At 36.4% G+C, this 26397-nt stretch overlaps 1 long non-coding RNA gene across 1 annotated transcript in view; it reads left to right on the top strand.

Annotated features, from left to right (window-relative positions):
• Positions 1–25389, top strand: part of LOC104914020 — a 28613-nt gene extending 3224 nt beyond the window's left edge. Inside the window, exons 3-4 of the long non-coding RNA XR_002119790.2 lie at positions 22274–22551; positions 24540–25389. This is a non-coding gene — a long non-coding RNA (uncharacterized LOC104914020). The remainder of the gene's footprint in view (positions 1–22273; positions 22552–24539) is intronic.
• The last annotated feature ends 1008 nt before the right edge of the window (positions 25390–26397 follow it).

The following is a 26397-nucleotide window of genomic DNA, read 5'->3' as shown; positions in this document are numbered from 1 at the left end:
GGGATAGTGGACAAGAATTCTGAATTCCTTTCTGCAGGGGGTAAAGTTATGTTTGTGGTCCAAGTTGTTCCACAACTACCACAGGTTTTCTATCTACAAATGCTCAGTGGGATTTGAGGCAGCTACCACTGAACAATTTTTCATTTGCATTGCTTCTCTCTTTTTCTAAGTGAATAAAAGAGAAACTTGGTCTTGGTGGTGATTTTCATTTGGCAGCTTAAAAAAGATGGCAAGCCATACTGGAGTACATTGTCTTGTAATAGCAGACAGAGTTAAAACATGAATTATAGTCATACTTCTTCAATTTAGTTTGTTGAAGGAGGTACAGTAAAGTCTCTTGCATCTGCAAAATGAACTTTCAACGCTTCCAGTGGGGGTTTCCAAGTAACATGCATCTCATAATAGCATGAGCAATAGCATCCAGATCTGATAGGTACACATTTTACTAGATATTACCTTTGGACTAAAGTAGAAGGCTGTCACAACTGAATGTCAGAAAAATCCACAATTTTCAGTGAAAGATTCAGGATTCTACCAATCAATTTTATGTCTGTCTCACTGAGATCAAAGCTCTTCTAGCCAACTCTGCAAAGTCCATCTTAAGCAATTTCCTTTTCACTCAGTATAGTCCATCTTTAGTGCCTTCCTTCCTTGGTTTTCTAGAAAGCTCAGCATCCTTTGCTGATTTCCTTTGATTTGTGTCTCTCCCTGTTCTTCCCATGTACTTACTTTATTGGCAATTAGGTAAATGCACTCAGGCACATTTATTTAAACATATTCTGAGCATAAAGGTCCATTGCAGAGCTGCTCCATACACTAGAGAGGAGTAATTCTGGGGGACTCTGGGCTGAAGTATTGAGCACGGGTTGGTAAAAGGACTGCCCACCTAATATGATTTTTTCAAAACCAGAATCTTCATCCTTGCCTCTTAATGATCACTTTGCAATCCTTCTTCAGATGCTCCTTTCCATATGTTGTGATTTATCTTCTTCCTCCTCACATCTGGGACTTCCACAGTACCTGTTCTTTCCAGGCCTTCCTTCCTCTTTTCCACTTGGCTATCAAAATAGAATTCCCCCATTCAGGCAATTCTCCCTTGAAAGTTACTGGTAAGTCTTTTCCTCACAATTTTGTAATGGCTTCAGTTTTGATGAATTTTCCCACTAAGCAATCCCTCAACTCAAAAAATACTGCTTTTTTACAACTAAAAATGGACCTCTCTCTTTGCAAAAGTACCATTCCAGCTGACAGTTTTGTTCAGTATAAATTATCACTTATAAAAAAACCCCACATGTTAATTGTAAAACTTTTAGTTTCTTGTAATTTTGCTAGTCACTATAACCAAAATTTTGCAAGTCAGATATTTTCCTCCAAAAAAGCCTTTTAAAAATTATTTTTTTTTCTAATAAGTCCATGAAGATGCACCAGTTATATTCAAGAACAAGGGTTAGCAGCTTAGCCTCTGATACTTAGGTCTGAAAGTTTTCATTTGGATTGTGGGGCTAGATTAATTTGGGAGTGAGATGAATAGTCTGCAACTGTTCTTTTTAACGTTCAGTTATCAGTGTAGGAAGGATTTCCCCTGTAGTAATTAGTAATTTGAAAAAAGAGAAAGGTGGCTGAACCACAAAAGCAACTTTTTAATAAAATTTCACTTTAAATGTTAACCAGTCTGTACAAAAAGTAAGGGCTTAATCATAAGTAAAGTATCAACTGAAAGGCAGCTTAGTTAGCTGGATTGAATTCAATCTGCCGTAGACAAGCATACCACAGATACTTCTGGTATATGAAAGACTATTTTTAAACTTGACAGTCTTTTGCCTTTTTAATAAGGTGATGGAAATCTAGTTTTGAAAAAATCAACTCATACTGCTATTAATGCTCAGAAGTTCCCTTTACTACAAAGATACAGGCTTTCTTGTTACATAGTATAGTCAGAAACACGTAAGAACAAATGTGTACTTCTGGCTTATCTAGCACAATTATCTTTGGATCTCATAGTGATTATTTTTGTCTGTTCATATGCACATTAGCAATATGAAAATAAAACTATACACTTGCTTTAATGGCTGATTAATGTCTATAGTCTAACTCACTGATAAAGCCATGAAAAGTAACAGCCTTGTGTGATGAGAAATACAAAATCAAATGAAGTGATTTGTTTGGAGCTCTTATACTTAGCAAGTTTTACTGATAAGCTGTAGTTGTCAGTTTCTCCCATTTGACTAACTATAAAAAATCCAGCTTGCTTACAAGATAGCAGTATAAATACATTGCCTACTGAAAAACTGCAGATTTTTTTCTGTATTTTTGATTCAATCCATGACTAGATTGGAAGGAACATCTCAAATTTAAATAATAAAAATTTAAAATAACCAAAACAATTCTGTTGCAAAATCATGCCCTTCAAGCTCAAGGCCTTCTGTGATATGCAAACTTACCACTTAAGATCCTTGTGCATATTTTCTTTAAACATAAGGAAAAACTTTTTCTCTCAGAGAGTGATCAGGCACTGGAATGGCTGCCCAGGGTGGTGGTGGAGTTGCCATCTGTGGCAGTGTTCAAGAGGCATCTGGATGAGGAGCTACAAGATATGGTTTAGTGGCCTGTGGTAGCAGTGGTAATGGGAGGAAGGTTGGACTAGATGATCTTGTAGGTCCTTTCCAACCTTGTGATTCTGTGATTCTATGATTCTTTGAGGTATTTGTTTTATTTTCAATTTTTCCAAACTCATTCATACTCAGTGAGAAGCTAATTATGGTATTGTATTAATATAATTGTGTGGTTCAATACCACGTTTATTTTAATTGTCCCTCCTTGAATATGGAATGCTATTTCATATGACATTGATTATTCCACAGTAATAAATTTATTTACTTATATTGCAACTTTACAGGTGTAAGACATTTCTTAATACAAAGAGGAGACGAAGGCACAGAAGAATTTACCTATACGATATCTATCAGTCTTACATGTCTACTTCAAGATGCCTGCAGCTTAATTTTTACCAGACACTTACTATTAGCAATTTTTGGGCTGAAGTTATAACTTTTACTGAATTCAGTTTCCTCTGTGAGCTTTTGGTTTTGACCCCAAAGCAGAATCTTAAACCAAACATTTAATGAGAAACTCATAATCAATAGTCACTCTAGAAAATATTTTAAAAGCTTTTCTGCTTAGCTGATGAGAGTCTGTGTGACACAGGCAGCGATAAAATGTAATGTGGTGGGGGTGGGCTTCACCTGTTTTATTTAGAAGGCCATCTTGGCTCTTATTTCAGTTTACACCTTTACACCTTCCAGTGTCAGTGACAAATGAAATAAAGGTATTACAAGTTCTGTCAGTGCAAATCACTGGGTTGTTCTCAGCGATAATTCATGCTGTGTGCTGAGAGAGGCAGAAATCCTTATAGCATGTGCTGATATAATTAAGACTGTTACAAAGCACTCAAGCAGGGGTGTGGAATTAAGGTGAACAACTTTACTCTTCTCATTACTCAATTTTAGTGTGATTAATTTTGTAGTAATCACATAAAAATATGCATTTATGCATAAGCTTCAAGGTCTTAAAAGACAAAGAGGGCAAAAAGAAAAAAAAGGAAATTCGGCTATACCACAACACATAATTATCAGCAGGGTTGCTATCTTTAAATCAATAATTCACATTTCTGGCATTTGAGATAAAGGTACAGATAATAATGCTACTCATTCTCTGTGTAGACTGGCAGTGAGGTGGAATGAAAACCTTTATTTGCATGTATTTCACATGTATTCTCTAATACCAGAGAAATCTCATTGGTAATTTGATTCCCTGATGGGGAACCTGATCAGTTTTAATATATGCTATTCAATTTGGATTTTTTTTTCCATTTATTGGTGTTAGGAAGTATTTAATACTTCTTTGTCCTGTCTTTTGCCTTGTTCCTAGGTGCTAGTTCTCTGAGGCAGAGATACTTAGCTCCATGAGTTTTTGGTGTTGATATATCTTCATGTGTGGGCGTAATTCTGGTGCACTCTATTGCAACATGGATAAAAACATATATTCAGACTTCAGGCAATTAGGTCTGGTCTTCTACTAATAAAATATATTGGAGCTTGGGATCTAACACTGTCAATGCCTTATTCGGTTATTCAGTGATCAATTATCATAGTCCATCCAGTTCCAGCTTATCTGGAGAATGCATTTACTCTGGGTTTAACTTTTTCTTGCAGCATTTTGGGTACTACACTGATTCAGATAAAGGTAGAGAGTTACTATTTTCTTATAACTGAAGAAGTTTTTTACTGAATTCACACTTGAAATTATTCAGATTTTCTGCAAAAAAAAATTTGAATAGGCATAAGGGAGACAAATTTCAGTTAGAAAAATATCTTCTGAAAGATGAGTGACTGGAACAGACCCTATAATGGAAAAATTGTTATCAGTCTTTCTCAGGGTACCTGAAAACTCTCACCTTCACTTGACCTTATTATTACATATTGAATATTTTGAATGAAATACTTTGACTAAAATATTCCTTAGATATCAAAGATATGGGATATTAACCATGTATTTTTGAGCAATGACTAATTTTAAAACTGCACCTTTCTTCAACAAATCATCGGTTGTTTTTTTCTTCAGCATATACGAAGTATGTAAAAGCTGCACAAATGTTTACAGTCTCATACCCCATCTTCAGGGTCATTATGCACCAAACACTATCATATCCTTACAGCAAAACTGGGGAAGTACGGATTGGTAGACTAACAGGTAGATGGAAAACTGGGTCAAGATGGGTCCTTGACAGATGGGCAAATGGACTGATGGTCCTCCTGAATTTCAACAAAAGCACATTCAGTGACCTGGGCCACAGTAACACCGTGCTGGCAAGCAGGCTGAGGCCTGAATGATAAGAAAGGAGTTCAGAGAAAGACAAGATGAACTGGAGTGTGCACCTGCAGGAAAAAGGGCAGCCTAGACTTCATTAGCAAAAATGAAGCAGGTTGAGTCAAGTAACTAGCACTATCCCCCTCTGATCAATGTTTGTGCCTGACTGCTCTGACCAGTCTTGGGCTTCCTCAATACAAGAAAGACATAGATATACTCATGAAAGCTTAGTGAAGGGCAGCTGAGATAATGAGAAGTACAGTGCATGGTATATGATTGGAGGCTGAGAACTGAGTTTGTTCTTTGTTGAGAGAAGAAGGCTGGAAAAATGGGGGATTTTATTGCTGCCTTTCTTAATGAGAACATGTAATGAGTATGGAGCCAGACTCTTCTAGCAGCTGAACAGTGAAGGGATGAGAGCTAAATGACAAAAATAGCAACACAGATATTTGGTTTTTTCTTTCCTATAATAAGGTTGTTCATATACTTGAGGAGGTGGCCAAAAGCAGTTGTGGAATCTTCATTATTGGAGATATTAATAAATTAGATAAGCCAGCTGCTCAAAGTTCACCTTGCTTTGAGTAGGGGAATAGACTAGATGACGCCCAGAGGTATTTTACAAGCTGTATAACTACAGTTTTGGAAAAAAAAAAAGAAAAAAGAAAAAAAAAAGTCTTTTAATTTGGGAAGAAAAATCTTTAGATTAAACTCACCAGTATTTTTCACATATACCCAGTGATGATTCTGAGAATTATGAATGTACAGAACATGCTTATCTGTTCATGACAGAACTTTAGACGACTAAAATGAGAAGCATTCACATACTGAACATTTTCGCATACTTATACCACGCGTCAGTTGCTTTTTTTCTATGTTAGTAGTTAGATCTTCAATTTACTATTTACTTCATAGTGTTTCTTAAAAAATGAGGAATGTTTCCAGTCCTAGACAGCTGTTTTGTTTCACTGCCAGTGGACTGAGATTCTCTCATCTGTACATTCCAGTCAGTTATGTCTGTACTATCCCAGTGCTGGGACTGGTTTAACTGATGGTAGAACACCCTCATACAGTCAAGGAATTAAACTGATTCACACAATCATAGAATCACAAAATATTAGAATGGCTTGGATTGAAAGGGACCTCAAGGATCATCAAGTTCCAACACTGCCCCAGGCAGGGTTGCCAGCCACTAGATGAAGTACTGGATTGGATTGTCCAGGCCCCTGTCCAACAGAGATGGAGCATCCACAATCCCTCTGGGAAATCTGTTCCAGCACCTCATCACTCTCTTAGTAAAAAATATCTCTCCTGACATCTAATCTAAATCTCCCTTCCTTTACTTTAAAACCATTCTCCCTTGTCCTATCACTATCTATCCATGTAAAAGGTTGATTTTCCTCATGTTTATAAACTCTCTTTAAATATTGGAAGGCTGCAATGAGGTCTCTCCACAGCCTTCTCTTTTTGAGGCTGAACAAGCCCAGTTCCTTCAACCTGTCTTCGTAGGAGAGGTGCTCCAGGCCTTTGATCATCTCCCTCCATGGCCCTCCTCTGGACCCTCTCTAAAAGATCTTTCCTTAGTTGGGGGTCCCAGACTTGGACGCAGTACTCCAGATAGGTTCTCATGACGATGGAGTAGAGAGGGACAATTATTTCCCTCATCCTGCTGGTCATCCCTTTTCTGAGGGAACCCAGTGGTCTGTGCTATGAATGCACATTGCTGGCTCATGCTAAGTTTTTCATCAACCAGAACCCCAAAGTCCTCCTCAATGGGGCGACCCTCATGGAGTTCTCCCAGTTTGTATACGTCTGGGATTACCCCAACCCAAGTGCAAAACCTTGCACTTTGTTGCACCTCATTGGGCTCTCAAGGATCCACCTTTCAAGTTTATTGAGGTTCCTGTGGATGGCTTCTCTTCCTTCTGCTGTACCTACCGCAATGCTCTATTTGGGGTCATCAGCAGACTTGCTGAGGGTGCACACAGTTCCATTGTCTATGTCATTGATAAAGACGTTAAAGAGTACCGGTCACAAGACTGACCCTGGGGAGCACTGTTCATTACTGACCTTCACCTGGACACAGAACCATTGACCACAACCCTTTGTCTGTGACCTTTCAACCAATTCTTTATCCACTGAATAGACCTCTTTTCAAATCTGTATCCTTGCAATTCAGAGATAAGGATGTGGTGAGGGACCATGTCAAGGGCCTTGCAGAAGTCCAGGTAAATTACACCAGTGGCTCTTCCTCTGTCCAGTGATGCTGTCCCTCCAGCATAGAAGGCCAGCAGATCGGTCAGACAATATCTTTGTTGAAGCTATGCTGGCTGTCTTGGATCACCCACTCATCCCTCGTGTGCCTTTAAATATCTTCCAGGAGGATCTGTTCTGTGACCTTCCCAGGCACAGAGATGCAGCTCACCACCTGTTGCTCACTAGATCCTCCTTCCTCTCCTTCCTGTAAATGAGGTTCCTCAATTTCCATTGTAACCTTTTATCCCAGCTACCCGTGAGAACTTCACACAGCTGTTGACTACTTGTGTCAGTTGGCACTCAACCATTCTCAATGAATCTGAAACTTTATCTCAGCAAACAGCTGAAATTTCTTTTTTATTGTATAATTTCTTGGATGGTATTAACTGTTTTATTGCCCTAAAGACTCTGATTCAATCTTTTCTCTCCAAATAATGTATATGACTGTTAGTTTTCCTAACACACTGGAAAAAAGAGAGCTGCACAGATATGTGACGTAGCTCTAATATGCTCTAATATGATAGTCCCTCCACACAAAAATTAAGCATATTTAATAATGCAAGTAATAATTGTCATACAATATGGCCAGGATATAAGGGCAAATCCTTTACTTCTCTCCAGCAGAAATAGCATATAGTTCTTGCACAGTACGATGTATTTAAATCCCATTTCAGGTCCTCTTTTCAAGAAGGCATCTTGGGGCCCCAAGAACGTGACTGCCTATTGTTCTTTTCCTAATTTCTTTCTGTTCTGGGGAGGAGGTGTTAGCACTATAGCAGTGGTGTTAGATGAACTCTGTAAGCCTTGTTCTTGTATGGCCAAGCTTGAAGTTCTTAAGACAGAGAAACGTTGCCAGTTCCTGTGGTTGGGATCCAAGGGTGAAATTAAGAAAGTCAAGAGTTTCTGTTCATACTCACAGGATGGCTAGTAGCTTTTGACGAGATCTGATTACGAGTTTCTATGGCAAACCGTGTTTAGCCACAATGTACAGAACAAAACAGAGTGCAAAATTGAAATCTTAAGTTAAACTCAGTGCTTTAAGTTTAAATTCTGCTGCAATGTTTTGCTTTCCAGTTGGGAAAACTGGAGCTTAATATTTCATTTCATACTGAATCTACCTGACTAGAAACATGACTGCTGACCTGAGATCAATGTTTTATATTCAGATCAGATTGAATTGATGTGGTAACTCATGGAAGATGCAGTTGTGGAGAAAAAAATCATGCTTTGACTACTTTAGGAAGAGGTGAAAGTGAAATAAAAAATGCTGATCATGTACTTTGTCTCTTGTCAACTGAAGGTCCAATAAAGAAAATATGGATATTTAAATGCATACATTTTAAAGGGTGCCTTTTTTTGTGCGCGTGCATGCATATGTATTTCCAGGAGAAATATATATTAAATACACTTATGTATCAATATGTTCCTGTATTTATTATACATATATCTTTATATAGGTAATAAAATGCATTTTTTTTTTTCTTTCTTTATTTTGTCTTGGGAAACATGGCCAGAGGAGGGTAAAAGATGTCTACAAACAAAATGTCTTTCTCTTTCTAGATACTTTGTTGTAGTTCACAATGCTTTTATTTCAACACTTGGCTAGGCGAATGAACAGTTAATGTGTGTATGACTGTTATTGAAAGCCACAGGTAGGCACAAGGAGAACTGACAGTAAAACAGTTGAAATATATAAAGGAATGATTTAATGTTCATAGGATTCTGTGTGCAGAAGAGCCACAAGATGGCAGGAGCACCACACACCAGTTTATTTTCATAGCATTTTGATTCTATTTTTTCTACTTTTCTTGTACTGCATTGCAATTTACATAGTTTTGATGGTTTTAAAAGCCAATTCAGTTCAACAGCAAGTCACTTAAAAGGTTTTAGGTCTCTTATTATGTATGCCAAAATCCAGAGCAAATGCAGTAGCAACATTAAATTTGAAGTGTTGTATTAGTGGAAGAATGAACCACTTTTAACATCCAGCTCCATAATCATTTCCTTATTTAGAAAATAAATGTATCTCCACTATATTTTCAGCTGTTTAGGAAATGATTTTTTTCTTTTTTGATCAAGTTCATAACGTTAAAAGGTACTAATGGATTGGTAATACTCTCCCAATTTATTCTTCACATTAGAATTCTGAAAAAGAAACGAAACCCTCAAACTTCAAATGCAAACAGCTCTTTAACCAAGTTAATAAGAGAATACTGTAATTTTTGTGCTACTGTAGGAATGTATACCAGATCCAATGTTATCAGATTATTATCTAGATATAGAGCAGAGACAGTGTATTCGTGCTTTGAAGAAGGGTTGAAATTCGGAAGAGGACCTGTTGGGACCAGCAGTTTTTACCACCATTAGGAAGTGGGCTCAAATTTGACCATACAATAAGTTTAGAGGATGATCAATTTCCAAGCATTTAGCAGAACTCTGTTAATTGGCAGTTTGTTTTGTGAGTTTTCTTGCCTGATCCTGCTCTAAGTATTTCACAGGGTTAAGTAGCGTTCTATATAGGTGGAGACATACAACACCCCACAGAGTAAATTGAGCAGAGGCTCTCTGGGGCTGCATAAGTTGAGATGACTTTTTTCTGCAGTTTTGGACGATTCCTTTTTTTCTGCTCTGTTCACTGTGTGAGACTGAGGTCCTTTGGGAAGAACAGCATGTGTCCATCGTCTTGCCATTGACTGTACAAAAAAATTAACTCATGAAGATGAAGAGAAGAACAAAAACTGAAGTGGAGGGAAAATGTGCTTAGAGGAGGAAATATGACAGTGTTTTTTTGTGTTAGGATGACAAAGGAGATTAATTTTAGAGGGGCATGAAGAAGAGAATATGTTACAGTGCTTTAAAAAAATGGGAAAAAAGCACGAGGCATTTGCAAGGATGGAATGACAGAGTCAAGGTAGGAAGTGTCTGTACAAGTAGCCTAAAGGAGCTTATCTGCCTTGGATGCTGAGGACATTAGTCTCAATTGCAGTGGCCAGAGCAGATTTCACAGGAGGTTTTATTCTCAGTGGGTGAAACTCATTTTATATGCAGAAATAGAGTACCTTAGTGCAGGCTATGAATGTGAGAGGAAGTATAATTTTTCTTTCCTTTTGGCAAATGGTATGTGTAGGCAGGGTCTGCATTTAAGGTCTGACTTTCTTAAGATCCTGTTTTCAGTTTCTTAGAAGATTTTATGGCTTAAAATGTTCTGGGTGAAAATGCCCATGCTGGGTGTCAATTTTTATTTCTGTAAGAGATACAGCTACATGGTTAGGTCATTTCCCAGAATGTAAATAGGGGGGAAAGTACAGTTGCCCTTATAAAAGAGTCCTAAATGTTTCACTGAAAAGAACCAGTTCTTCCATGTTTGGAAGAAAAAATTCTTGTGAGACCTGTTTTTAAATCAGGACGTTAGCTTATTTCTTTTTTTTTTTTCTTTCTTTCTTTTTTATTAAGCACATAACTGATGAAATTTTAACTGAGAAAATCTCAGAATGCACATGCTGGTCCGAATACATACAGGAAGACCTTGCCTTGTAAGCAAGGCTGCCTACAACCACTTCTACTTAGTGACTGTATAGGTTCATAAGGTTTATAGTTTCTGCTGCTGGATGGGAAGGAGGTATCTTCTTTCTAGAAGCATTCCCCAAGGAATAGTACTGAAGGATCTGGAAAAATGGAATGTAAAATATCTCCTGCCTTGTCTTTTCCCCAAACCATTTGCCTATCCCTTCATCCCCCTTCTTCATATTTCTCTTTGGGAGGATCAATAAAATTTAGTTTGTTTATATTTCTGAGTCCCTGTGATCTAGCTCAGATTAGTCCTCAACAGTTTGCAAATTAGGTGATTGTATTAACTTGAACCATCTGAGAAAGCTGTATCAAGAAGGGGGCTGAAAACCTACAAATAGAATCATTCGCCATGGCAAACAAACCATAAGATACAAGGTTAACAGAAAATCTTAATTTTCACATTTATAAACTTTTGGATGCTTCTTGGTGTAGCCTTTTTTGTGGTTTTCTTGCACTTCAAACAGACATGCATGTACAAAATATTTGTGTAGTTGTCTGCTAATATCTATCTAGCAATCTAGTTATCTCTTGGCAGGAATAAAATCTGTTCTAATACAAATCCACAGCTTTATATTTCTTTGTAAAATGGAAAATTTTTTATTATTTAAAAATAATAAAATTTTTTTATTTTCTTTAATTCAATGTAAGATGATAAAGTACACAACTACCCAGTGGAACCATAATCCATTTTAGCTGTTCAAACAACATCATGCTATCAAAGAACTTTTGATTTTAGAGCCTTTTCACTGTGTGGTACTGGACTTGCTTCAGCAATATATTTTGTGTGCCATTCAAATCCATTTTATACTCATTGTCTGTTATAATTATGTATTATTTACTGTAAGTATTGCATGTGATCATCTATAATTTGTATTATTGCATTTATTTATTTTTATTTTTATTTTACAGCCCATACATAGATAACTGCAAAAGAAAAGGCAAATTTTCCCCTCTTCCCTTCTGTTCTCCTCTCAAGACCTGATCCTCTCTTAAGCATTTTGAAAGCACAAACGATTTGGAAATTGGAGGATTGGCCTTTTTTGCCTTTATAAAAAGAAGGCTCCTGTTTGTGACACCCATTGTATCACTTGGCTCTTGACTGAACTTCCAAAAGTATTCAGTGTGGTTGCTGCAGGCATCAGCAATTGTGATTTTCTCTGTAAGTGGCCTAGAAAGAATCCAATTAGAAGCAAGAATATCTGTGAACATTTGTTTTTTACTAATCATCTGGAGGAAGAAAGAGATAGTGTATAGTGTTATTGCCTGCAGTGTAGTCATAATCTCAAAATACATACAAGAATTATATACCATTAACTGTAGAATGGAATTATTTCCATCACTGAATAGGATAATGTACAGGCATTGTTCTGTAAGGTCCTCCCCTCTGCATACTTTATTATATCATGCTTTGATAAGAGTTTAGAATTGCAATATATACATTTATTTGAATTAAGTTTTTTGAAAGATGACAGTCTTTTTCTGACATTTGACAGAACATAGAGAAGTAACTACAAAATACAACCTCTTCTCTATACATTCTGTACACTTAATTTTCTATTCTTGGTACTTCTGTGCCAAAGACAAAATATTTTTCTATCATCTTTGCACATGAAATCAGATGAAAGTATTTGTGAAAATAATAAGATGCTTGGTGAGACAAAATTCAAACATTTTATGGAACTTGAAGAAGGCAATGCCAACTGTAGTGTCTTACAACTGGAGAAAATTTTGAGAAAAAGTAGATCATCCTGTAACCTGTCCCATCTAGTCACTGCTTTCTCACAGCACTTACTTTCTCCTTAACATTTTTTTCCATATGAAGAAAGATTGCACTCTTCATATGGAAGGACAGCACTCTTCCAGTCTAGCCTCCACACATCCTCTGAACTGAGCATCCCCATTGTATTGCCCTGGGAAAATAGTCTGGCAGAACCGGACCGTAATGTAGTTAAAATGCCATCACTATTGTAAATGAGTAAGCAATGATTATGGTGAAGAGACAGACTGTTTCAGCCAACAGTGGCATTGTTAATTTTTAAATAATCTCTAAAGTAATTTTATTTTTTTTCCAAAGAAAACAAATACTTGGTTATTTGCAATTAAGAATCTGTTCACATAAAAATGTACTGATGGGTAATAGAAGCTACAGTTTTATTTATGCCTTACCTTTTCAAAAAAAGATAAAAGATTTCTTGACACACTATTAAGAAAATTAGCCTGTTTGCTAAGTAAACAAAATCTATATGAACGATCTTTGCAGTTACAACTAAATATTAGACAGCAACTCATTTATTTTACCTTTGCTGCTTAAATTGCAAAGCAAATGCAAAAAATGCTTTTGCTACATATTCATCAGAACACTTCTTTCATTATCTGCATAACCTTCCAGTCTGTATTATTAGCAATAAATATCAGGGTGACATAACAAACCAGTTTACCCTCTAACTTTCACTGAAAAAGTAGAAAATAGATTTCAGTGATTAGCTGAACTCAATCATGATAATGATGAGCAGTAATTATGTAATAAAAAGAATTGTTGATATAAATCATTACATGAATTGGCATACTTTTTCAAGTAAAGCAGATTACAGAGAAACAAGATCTTACCATTGATGTTGAGAAGCATGCATTTTCCTTGTTAGGAAAACATAGGATGTATGGCATACAATATCCATGAAGCATATTTAAGAGAACAAAATATTTAGTTTGGTTGGGAAATAGTATCACTGCATTAGTCTGGAGTACAGTAGGACCAAAGTATGAATTTCTTCAGCAGTGAAGAAATTGTCATTACCTCAATCTGTCCCACAAAACTCTGCATTGAAAACAATGAAAATTCATAGTCTTGGAAGCTTCAGTAACCTAAAACCCTTGGCAGTAATATTAATGATGCTGTGATTCATTTGAAATGTAATGTTCTGATGTAAATGTTTTTTACATTTTAAGCGTTAGTTCAGAGCAGTCATTCTGACAGTGTAGTTGTGCATACCTTCGAAAGAGCTGTAAGGCCCCTTCCCTCTCACTGTGGCTGGAGTGTCCCATGGAAATTCACATAGCATGTCAGAAAGCAGATGACGTGGGCAGTCAGACATGCAACTCTGAGAGTGCTCTCAGTGTGACTGTAGCAAGATAGAGCTGACGCAGCCCTTGAAATCAGCAGTAATAAATTGAGAAGTGGTGACAATATACCTGAAGTATAGTACAAATTGCTCATAGTGACCTAATTTGCTACTGTTGTAAATAATACACATAATTTGGGATGTTCCACTTAAGTGTTATTTACTTGCTGCTATACAAAGACAGTAATGTTCTTAACATTCACTTCTGTACAGATATTTGTCTCAAAATTGAATATTGTAATTAAATAACAATTATCTATTGTGGCCCCCCAGAAAGTATGAAGAGCATCCCTGAGTCATATTGCTTAATAGCTGTTTCCACATGATTCCCTGTGTATTTTGCTGTGTGCCAGTCTATAATACGCTCCAGAGCTAAAATTAATTATGCAGAAAATTGCTCATGTCCCTGTTCTGATGTGACGTAAGAAAAAATACATGAACTTGTAGACGGATGGTGCCCTTGCAAAAATACCATTTCTTAGTAAGAAAATCACCTAACTGTTCTAAAAGGCATTATGCAAACTGAGTGAGGCTGGTGAACAATGACAGTTCTGAGCTGTACTGCACAGTGCTTTATTACATTATAAATTCTTGATGTAGTGACATCAATATTCATCTTCTCTAGTACAATATAGAAGTCACTGCAATTATGAACAAAGCCTTCCACAAGTGACTTTTGCACTGGGTTGTACATTTAAAAAATCAATATTAACAATTTAAATGAAAAATGCTAAATTAAAGGGGTAGTTGCTAATGCAATATAATAAAATCTTTCAAAATGTGACATTGCTTTCTTTTTATTTCTGCTCACAGAGGAATAAGGCAATGACATTATAAAGAAAATGTTACTTCAAGAGCCTCATATGCCACTGTTATTTCAGATGCTCATTTTCAGACCCCTGTGGAGTCTGACTGAATTAGTTGCTTAGAAATATCAGCTATCTGCATCTTGCTTGAAACCTGGGTGTTCTTCATGAAGTGACTTTTTTTTACAGAAGCGCTTTTAAAGCACCTTGAAAGTATCTAGGCTCAAATAATGAAAAATATGTAAAAAAAATGAAGATGAGTCATGTTAAAGGTATCCATTATTACAATTAATTGTAGTCAGAACTCTAAGAAGGAAAGAATAAACATCAAAATCTGTCTAGGCCTTCCAAGGACAAACCTAGGCGTCTTATCTATGCCTTGCACTGAGTTTATGTGGGCCCTAAAACAAGACAGAGGAATAGTTGTGGTAAATTACATGACTCTGTAACAAGGCATAAGACTGATGAAGAAAACCAGTAAGTTGTTGTTGCTCTATAGAGTCGAGGCAATAGGTAAGCTGATTCATTCTCTGAAAAGCTGTAAAATGCATCTGTCACTGATTTTTATGCTGGACTCTTAAAAGGCCAGGGTACATTATCCTGACTATCTCTTGCCCAGTAATCTATTCTCATCTAATGGCGTTTTAGAGCAAGGGATTGTGGCTGACAGTTCTGAAAAAGCAATGGAAATTTCCAACCTGCTTTGATTCTTTTCATGGTAAAAGAATTTTCAGGATAGAGAGACCACAGAGATATTAATCTTCAAAGTAAGCAGCACTCACCTTGCGCATGATGTGATCCCATTTGGAGATCATATGGATGCTTGGTGTGGATGTTGTGTGTGTTTGTAACTAGCTGTTGTCTGATGGATTTTATCTAGTCTTGGAAAATATTTCCAATATTTAGATAGACTGTATGATTTATGATTTAATGATATCAAAGACTTTAGAAGGCACAGAAGAAAATGAACCATTTTCTTATGGAGGTAAACATTTCTCCAAAATGTGTATGCAGTGTGAATCTGTTATATGTGTATTCAAAAGAGCAGAAATGTATCACTTATCATAACTTTCTGTCTCTTAAACAAAACTTTTTGTTATGATAACTTCTGAAGAAAGTGTCTAAAATAAGAAAAGATTTCATGACCAAGGAGCGTGAAAAAAACCACCACAAACCAAACAACACACTTTCCCTTTCCAGTGCAATGGAGTAGGGCTCAAGAGTACGTATAACTAATCTAAGGTAAAAACTACCAAACACATTAATATAAAATACTTTTAAGTCTGTTTAAAACACAAAACTTAAATTCTGAAGAAATTTATAAGGCATTAAGCTATAAACAAGGTACTCAAGCAACTGTGGCATCTCCCTGTAAATTTTCCAGTCCTTGCAGAAAATTTAGCACCTTGTCTGAAAATTACCTCTTTTGCCATTGTCTGGCTACCATTACACTGTTACTGAAATAAGTACATCATCTTTTAGACATGTTTCACCAAAGCTGAAGGTCTGGGAGTCTGATTGCTGATTGCAACAGTCTGAATGTAATTTACTTTCATCTAGTAAGTATTCTGAAGCTTTTGTAGTGTTTTCCTTTTCTTTATTCTTGTAGAAATCTTCACGAGCTCAGTCAAGGTGAGACAGGTCAGAGCAGCTGGCTTTGCTAGGAAACCATATTGTGCAAAACTTGCAGGACTTGCACAGTAGTTAATGAGCTTCACATAACCCACTGATAAATGCCTGCTATTGTGCGTGTTCCACGCACATTCATGTCTTTTCACACGTGTTACAGAACTAGATTATGAGCTTTCATCATTTTAGCTCTTGAGCTCCTGAGTATGTTAGAGGACACGGTGTAGGCTGCTTCTTTGTAATTCTGCTGTTACTGCCTTTTGGAAGAAGGCTTTAACATTTAATTTTGTCGAATCTTGGATGAGAATATATCCTAGCAGCTCTTCAGTAGCAATGCTGGCATTCTTGATTCTTCCTGCCCTCATCAGCCTTAGGAAAACAGATCACTGGCTTCTTCACTATTTTCTTGAAGTAGTGGTGGAGACAAAATCAATATATTCACAGCACAGTTTCTGTGTTTTTCTGTAAAAAAAAGATTTCTGTGATATGATCTGTTCATGCTAAATATGCTCTTGAGTACATTAGGCACTGATGAGTGCGTAAGATGCTTAATACCCATCATGAATGGTTAAATCTAAAGAGAGAAATTTCTAGAGGTTTCTTCTTCTTGACTGAATCTCTGATTTTTAGAGATCCTAGATCACAGAATCATTATGTGACGGTTACTATTTCTTCCAATAGCGTAATTAGAGGTAGTATTATTTAGGGATAAGGAGAGAGAATAAAACTAGAATTGCTGTGACTGCAAGGAAGTCAAATTATTTCTAACAGAATCCAGCTAAATTTGAAAGCATTTATTTAGACACTTGGCTGTGCAGACCCAGTTGCTTAGATTGAGTTCTGATGTGATATAAGTATTTTTCTTGTTTTAGTCAGTGCTTTTAAAGGGACATTAAGCTTTTTGATCTTGGAGTAACCCACTGTGTTCTCTGAAGACTAATGAAATACTGATGGTTACATGTGGAAAATGATAATTCCCATGATTTTGATGGGTGTTTAGAGAGTCCTCATCAATTTTTTTTTTAGCTACGTTAGAAACCAGTTTTCTATGAGGCACCTCCAAGCTGAGCTCCAGCAATATTAATTCCTTTTCCCTTCTGTGAATAGAAATCACTGAGTTGCTTACAATCTATGAATGGAAGTTTATCTTCATCTTTATTTTAATTGAGCTGATTTGTTAATTTTTTATTTAATAAATATTTGAAATTGTCATGCACCTTGAATATGTTGTAAATAAAGACAATTGATACTCTCTACTTAAAATCATTCTCTTTTTGAACCACTTTAAATGATGTTTAGCAAATTAGATCAGATAATTAATGGCCTTCAGAAATTATTAGGGGCAAAATTATTTCCTACTGTGACTCCAATCAGTTCACAATAACATTATGCTAGAGATTAATTTTGCTCTTTCAGATTATAATATTAAGCATCCAAAAATGAAAATAGGATCAAAATGCCATGCTGATGAAACATTCATGAATACTTGAGCTCTTACAATAACAACCTTGCAGTCAGATATTTCTTAGCTAAATGTGGGATGGTGATATGACAATATGATTAATAAATATACTTATTTATGCTTTTAGCTTAAAAAGATTTTAAAAACATTACTAGGAAAGTAAGTATATAACCTCTTATCGTTGTCTGGTCAAACAGAAAACTGGATATGGTTATCCCTTTTCCGAACTTACTCCTGTCAGTTTAAAGTGCATAAAATATAAACTTTGGGCAATGCTCTCATCCTAAGTGTAGTTTTGCTTGCAGTTTGTCTGCATGTTTCCTTTGCTAATACAGCTCAGTGAACTGCAAATGTACATGCAACCTGTGTACTGCCAACTGTGGTGACTATGTTAGTACTACTAATGATACTGACACTAATGCATTTATTAGTTCAGGATTTTTTTCCACCGAAGATTGCAGTAAGTTTTCCACAGGGAAAGATCATTATAAATGATTATACTCAAGCTTGAGATATTATTCTGAAATATGTGTCTGTGTGTATATTCAACGTCATTTCTGGAAGGTGAGAGAATTAGAACTTTTCCACCAGGGGTCTAAATTAGACAAACAGTTTTGATGCCTCTGTAACAGCCATTCAGTGTTTGAGGTTTCAATGTGCTGACTTCAAAGAACAATTTCTATAAAGCGAGCTCACTTATAGCTCTCATATAAGCAATTTTTCTTACTTACTAAATCAGAACGTGGAATTTCACAGTCAGTGAATTTGGAGGGAAGATCTACGTGTGGGTGAAATCTAGCAAAGACATGGAATAAAACAGCAGAGAAAGACCTTCCATAAACACAAGCCCAAACGTGCAAGGCATAACTGTGCTTAATTTCCCCTAAGTGCTGCTCAAGACTAATATTGCAAAAAATGCTAGTATTTTCCAAACTGGGAAGATGGGGTCTGCGTTTTTTCAAGGTATTAGCTCTTTTTTAATGGCAGATTGGTATCATATTTGGCAGATTACATACATTCTACTGTATCCCTGGTACCCAAGCTCTATTATAATCAGACACATGGGGCTTTGACATGTTTAATATTATTAATAAAAGCACTGTTTGTATTTTAAAAGGCCATACCTTTGATTTAATGGAGATACTTAAACTGACCTATGTTATGCTCTTCCTCTGCTATATCTGCATAGTAGACATTATAAACATCTTAATTTAATGAGAATATTACACTAATTGAAGCTAGTACCTTGTAGTGCTGAAGCAGCAGATGTACACTTGCTAACAATGAAAACACAGAATCTCTGGCAAACATAATACAATCCATCATAAACAACACAAGAGCCTAAAGAAAGGCAATAATTTAAATGGAATGGAATATGCTTCCCTGATGTGTCACTTTCAATCGCACAGTGGCTCATTTAGAACACAAATTTCCCTCAGGGCTTCTGCATTTTGTAAGACTTGCTGACTATTCGCGCACTGACAGTGTCCATTCTCTCTTACTATATTTAAATGGACACTGTTTGTTAATGTTAATAGAAAAGCTCTGGATTAAATAAAAAAGAAATGTATTCAAAAACGTTGTGTTGTTTTTGACACAGAATATCTACCCATAACTAGTGTTCCATTTTCCACAATTGAATAAGAAAACTGTATATTTATAAAGAGGTGTGCTAATTTCAACTGAAAAATGAATCTGATCTAAAAGTGAGTTTCCAGGAAATAATAATGCAGTAATAATGCAGTGTTTCTGTGCTGGGAAAATTGTGATATGCTGGAAATGCTTGTGTTGTGCTTCACAAAACCAAGGCATTTGGAATTTGCTCTGCAAGGAAAGGGGTGAAAAAAGGTTTGATTCTGGAAAGCTCCATCTTTGGATTTTTCTAAAATGAAAGGTTAGATTTCTGATTTCTTGAAGCTTTTTAGGCAGAAGGAGAAAATGTGCCTATGGCTCTAGAAACTGCCTCACTTCTAGCTGTAGGGGAAGGATCTAGGAAGATCTGAGACCCTAGCTCACACTGGATTTACTAGTACCGCTAGAATTTTAGCTTTAACTAGAGCAGAGCTGTAAACACTGAAAAATCCTGTCTTCAGATTCTTGGGGTCTGAGATACTTAGCTGTTATCTAGAAAGTTGGGATTCATATAATCACGGAATATTCCAAGTTGTAATAAACTCACAAGGATCAGTGAGTCCAACTCTGGGCTCTACATAAAACCACCTGAAATCAAACTCTATGTCTTGGAGTGTAGTCCAAATGCTCCTTGAACTCTGCAGTTCAGGGCTGTGCCCACTGGTGCAGAACCTTTCCCTAACTCCCACCTGATTCCTCAATTTCTAAAAAAATACAGATGCAGAATATGAACTTCCATCGTTTTCCAGTTCAGCACTCTATCTGAAGTGCAAAATGGGCCTAAAACATTATACATGTGGACAATTCTTATTTGGATGCATTTTATATCTAAGCTGCCTGGCAGTAACTGGTTAGAGATCACTATTACACGATTATGATTGGAGGAATTAAATGAAATGCCCTGATACAGCTATTCCCAAAAGCTTGCTCCCATCTTCCTTCCGCTTCAGGACTTGTGCTTTTGTCTCCCTGGCCTAAGGACTGTAGAGCCAGTCACACTGCCTGTGTGCCCAGCAGCTCCATCTATACACATCACAGGATAAGAGGGTCAAAACCCTAGTAAGAAGATGCCTACCATACTATGGTACAATTTATTTTTGCCTCTCTTTCACTCACCGTTATTTGTTCTTATATAAGTAGCATACCAAGACAGTTTATGGGAGATAAAACATCTCTCCTAGCTTTCCCGTGGCCGATTATTTTCCTTATAAAACATTCTTCCTTGCACAGCTACGTTAGTCCTCCTAGGTTCATGAAAATGCCTACTGATTTCTCCCCTTTAGAATTAACTACAATTATATAGTACCTAACTTAAGTATCACCCTACGATTTTATACAAAGGTATAGTGGGGATTAAACATTAAAAAGTACCAGTCAGCACGACATAAAACCCCTAGTATTTTATAGCTGGAGATGGCAAGCAGAATGAATGAAAGCCTTTGTACTTGGCTCTAATTCTGCATAATCTACTCAAGGCAAACTCCTGAACTTAAAGGGGGTACTCTTAGGTCAACAATGATAAATAATGGTAGTGTTTGGAGAATATTTAGTGCTAATTAGAGCTGAAGTACTATAATTAGTTTATTTGCTTATTTCTGGAACCTTTTGTGATTTAGATATTGATTTTATACATACAGAGATGGTTTAAACAGGGATATCAGAGGCTTTATGTTCTCTGAAGACCTTCATCTGAACCGTGCAATAATAAATAGCACAATCAGAGAGAGGGAACCAAAATAGCAGTACCTTAAAAGTATTTTTTTTCATTTGTCTTGGAAGTTGGTTTCAAGGCATTTGTTATGGAGTGATGTTAATTCTGTGTTTTTTAAAAAGCTATAAAAATGTCTTAGCAAAATTTTTTACCATCTGTGTAATTTCCTTTTTTCTTTTGCATAATTTTTAATTTATGAATAATTTCTATGCCACGACTCTTAATGCTTCCATTTTATTGGACCGCAGTGCAAATACTAGGAAATCTAACAAAATCAGCTAAGCTTTAAGTTGGAAAATTATGCGACAATTTCACTCATTCATTCACTCTCAAAAATAATTTTTGACCTGTTCTGGTCTTCCTGTGAAACAAGCTTTCTTTTGTAGTTTTTAATTTCAGGATATGGTTTATCTGAAATTAAAATAAAGAAAGTAATGTCTTCTTAGAAACTCAAATATCAAAGGCAAGCCTGCAATATCTATATACAATATTTATCAAGTTTTATAAGCATTGAGGAGTCTACTTAGTCTGAAGAAATGAGTATAGAACTTCTTTTAAAAAAAAATTAACAATAGGGTAAGGCAATTCTTGGGTTCCTGGAAATATCTAATTCCCATGTGTCAAGAGTTTAAGAAATATCATAGTGCTGGAAACACTGAAGTGTCCTTCTAGAGTCACTGGTGCTTGATCTATGGTCTATGATACTTCTCTCTTTACCAACAAGTGTCCTAGGCACATAAGTGACGGATTTCTTAAAGTACACAAAAACATTTAGTGCGATGCTTGGACAATCTGTGGCATGTGGGATGAGCAAAGCATTTCACCACAAAATCCTAAACAACCAGCCAATAAAAATCTACTTGCTCACCATTCCTGGACACAGAGAAATTGGATGGCTCTCTAATCCCACACGTGCCTTTAGATTTCAGTCTTAAGATGAAGTTTTTCTATGAAACTCTCTTGAACCTCTGAGACCTCTTTTTTTTCTTTCTACCAAATCAGTGAGCAGTTTTGTTCACTTTTTCTCCTTCAAGGTATGCCTGATGAGGTTGTTACAAACTACACGCACAGGAGAATTGCTTGATGAATAGAGCATAAATGCAGTACGTAAGAAAATACAGTTTAGTTCCTCTCCTTGCCTAGGGGGAATTATAATTCAGATGTCTCCCTAGAAATACAGTTACAGAAATAACTGTCTATTTCTTTTATTGTTGTTTTGCCTCAGTACAGGAAATAAAGATTTCTTGGGCCATGAGAAGAGGAGTGTTCTTTCTCCTAAGGCAAACTTAACTAGAGTGCTGAGCTTTGGTGAGATCTCTGCAGAGATTTGGATGTGATGGGTGGGATGTCCCAGAACAACATCAGTCTGTTACCCAGTGATGAAAGTGCTCTCCTGGCTCCTGGAAATCTTCAAAGAGATTCAGATCTTTAATCCATGTTCTGTTGCACAAATGCTCTGACCACTGAGCACTTGAATAACCATTGCCATTATAAAATAAATGGGTAAGTAGCAACTGCATCTTCTAATGTATCTGAGCGTGCTGGTGTGCATGAAGCATTTTTAAGGAATCATAAGGTGTGGAGTGCTCAGCTTTTGGATTGCAGTCAGGAATAAGTACACACATGTAGAAACTGCATTTTCAGATCCATAGGGAAATATTAACAAGCACTGAGTTAAGCTGCTTCTGCAGAAGGTAGTAATTGAGTCAAGATTTTCAGGATATTGCCACTTTAAAGTAGTTAAACTCTGCCAAAGATTTCTCTTTTTCAATGACTTTTTCTGTATCTGTGGGAATATGGCTCTGTTGAGTGGTTCTTGGATCTGACACAGTTAACTGTGGCTGTACTACTTTGCAAATTGTTGCTAGCTGTTAGATCCTTTTCCTTTAAACTTCTTTGAAGAATGCATGATGCGCTCAAGATTTACTAGCCTCTATAATTTTGTCTTCAAAAATAGACATCTTGTTAATAGGAAGAATTTTTGCTATTCCAAGTAATTCTGATTGTGATTTAATGAGCTGATCACCTTTCTACTGATTACTTTTCCATTAAGAATTCCCTGCATGTGCAGAAAAAAAATCCCCTCCTAATTCTCTTAATTAAAGTATATTACTTCATTCTTTAACATAGATGTAAAAGAGATTATCCACATTTTTTTTAATTTGTAATTATGAATAAAATTTATGTGATGCATACAATCAAAGTTTGTTCTCCAGACAGAATATCCTGCATCTCCTTTACTTCATTTATGCTTTAATTACTCACATGGCTTCTGCTTATTATGGTGAACTCAGGCTGGAGCAGAGGAAAAGTGTGATTAGGAAGAAGGAGCAAACAGAAACCTCTATGCCTTGACTACAACCCCTTCTGAGCCACCCTTTGCCTTACTGAAGGGACCGATTGCAACTTGAGTTGGTAACAAGAAGGCTAGAGAGATATTTGGGATGTTGCAAAACATGGGAAGAGGGGTAGAAATATGTTTTCTCCAAATGTGTAAACATCTTTTTTGTTTTTGTTTCTCATTACTTGAGTCTTTAACAAAACATTATTTTAATTGGCAATAAATTAAGCTAATTACCCCAGGTTGTGTCTGCTTTGCCAGTGATGGTGATTGGTATATGATCTTCATGTCTTTATCTTGACCTATGGGTTTTCTTACACAAGAAGATTGTGACTATTCACAGTTTGCTCCCTTAGAGGTGCTTGGCACATAACAAGCAGCATCTGTACTTCCAGATCTCACGAAATGTTCACGTCATATTGCATTGTAAGAGTACTAAAGTCCACAGTTCTCTAACTGTTCATCTGGAAGTCCATCACTGTCTTGCTCACAGTGTCTTCTAGATGTCGCAACAACTCTGCCTTCTTCAGTGCTCCATGTTCCCATGCAGAGCTCTGAGATTCACTCAACACATCATGTTTGGCCTTGCTTTAGGTTTCGGTGCATATCTTATTTACAGCGTGACCTAGTTGAAGCAAATCTAGAGAAAATTACGCACAGGTACAGTGGTGCCTCCGTTGCTTTTGCAAGATTAAATCAAAGAAATCACAGATTAGTAGGGGTTGGAAGGGACATCTGGAGATCATCTAGTCCAACTCCCTGCTAAAGCAGGTTCCCTACAGTAGGTTGCACAGGAATGGGCTTTGAGTATCTCCAGAGTAGGAGATTCTACATCATAATTTAGGCTTAATTAGAAATGTGATGGAAACATAAAATATTTGTTAGCAAGCTTATGTGGATAACAGAGAATGCACAGATATTAAAAAAAAAAAAAGGACTGTGAAACTTTAAATGAATGTTAACAACAGAAGGATTTGTGAAACAAGTTTTTTTAAGTAAGTTACAGAACTTGCAAGTGCAATGAGGTCTTTTAGAGGATAATGAGGGTAGAGGTTGAAGCAAGTAATCCTTGCATCTCTTTGCCTATTTTCTCTCCCGACAAACTAAATTTTATTTCTTTTCTTTCTTTTTTTTTTTACTTGCTATTGAGGTTTGAGCTTTGACAAAGACTGCACCTCCAAGAAGTCAATCCAGCATCCAATATCCTTGTGTCACCACTGTCAGATACCAGCAAAAGGAGTGCTAAAGCATATAATTCTTACTGTTAAGCAAAATAAGACACTGATATTTACTACCCTCTGAGGTTGTTGAAAGATAAATTTTGTCTCCTTTTCAGTCTTGAAAATGAACCCCCCTTCGTCCAAATGCTGTTAAAAAAGTATTTAACCTCCAGGATGGACTTAGTAGGGTAAAATGATGGTAGAGAATTCATCTCTGTTAGGGACTTGAAGCAGTTCACAGTGAAATATCATCTACAACTTCACAATTTTACTCAACAGTTGCCACCACTGCTACAGTTTCAAATTCAGGACAAATATAGAAAAAAATCTACTTATCATCTCTTACCTTTTGAGCTTGTATTGACTCATTACAGACATTTCTGAATTAAAAAACCACTCTGAAGTATCTTGGAAACTTCTTGTGTGAGTCCACCTATTCATCTGCTTCACCTCAATAGAGAAAATATCAAACTCGAACAGAGGTACAAAAAATTATTATGTGGTACAAATTATAGATGTTTAAGCTGTGACAACAACAAGACAAATACTGATACTGCACTGAACTGTGGAGAAAGCATGTCATTGTAGTCTACATATTGAACTGACATCTTAAGTTTTCTGGAACTGTGTGAGTCATGGACATAGCCTGATGAGAAGAGAGCAGATGCAGAAGAACTTAAAAGAGAAAATTATCTACAAGAAGTCTATATTAATTGTGAAAATGCTTGCTTAATCTGATTGATTCTACTTTTGGTAAACTTCCATAATGCAGCAATAAAACTTTTCCAGACAAATGTAATCTGTTTTTCCAGTGATTACAATTTTTTCCACAGTGAAATTCTACTTCTCACCAAGGGCATCTACAATTTTTCAGTTTTCAGATAATACTTTGTTAATTAGAAAAGAACTCTTGATTCTTCTGTTATACTTTCTGTGTTTCCATTACTCATACATGGGACACTAAGGTCTAGAATTTTTGAGAGAGCTTCAGCAACTGAATGGGGAGGCCAAGTCCCACCGAAGCCAATATACATGGCCAAACTTCCTCAGATATCCTTAAAAACTGTTCTAATCAGATAAGTGAAAGACTAGGGATAGGAAGACAAAGCTAAGTGGAAAACTACTGAAGTTTTTGTGATGTGTCAGTTTTTCCTGTTCATCTCATCTTCTATCTCCTTGTCTCTCTCTCTTCCCTCCCATCTCACTCCACCAGGAGTCCTTCACATTGTCTTTTTGCCAAAGTCTGTTTCATTCACATCATACCTTTCTTTCTTTTCTCATTCCTTCTTTCACAACAGCGTATTGTTATTTTTATATTTTTTCTATGCACTGTTAGAGCTCAGTCAGTCTTTCAGATCATATTTTTTGTATTTTCTTCAGCTAAACTTTAAGGGCCCTTAAGGTTCCCTGGTTCAATTTGTTTGTCTCTGTTTCCACAGCGTAGAACCCATTTTAGCCAAGGGTACACAGCTTTCTATCTTACTGATAATAATAGAAGACGTGGGCTTTTAGAGAAAGTCTGATCTAGTCTGTGATGAGTTCGTGTGGTTTGGACAAGTGCCACAGAGAGATAATTGCTTTTGTAGCACTAAAATCATTGTCTGCTTGGTCTTGCTGATTACCACATTGCTGGAAGAAGAGTGCTGTCAAGATAACATCTTAGTTTCTTCTCTCTTTTCTCCTTTCCCAGATCTGCGGGTATTTAATCTTCTCTGTCTTGCTAAACTAGAAGTAATATTTGTCCAGAAGATACTCCTTCTCTTTTTTTTTTTTTCTTTTTTCCCCTCT

This window comes from Meleagris gallopavo, chromosome 1, assembly GCF_000146605.3.
Source record: "Meleagris gallopavo isolate NT-WF06-2002-E0010 breed Aviagen turkey brand Nicholas breeding stock chromosome 1, Turkey_5.1, whole genome shotgun sequence".
Taxonomy (NCBI): domain Eukaryota; kingdom Metazoa; phylum Chordata; class Aves; order Galliformes; family Phasianidae; genus Meleagris; species Meleagris gallopavo.
Note: the sequence above shows the minus strand (reverse complement) of the source record. Positions and strands in the feature narration are given on the sequence as shown.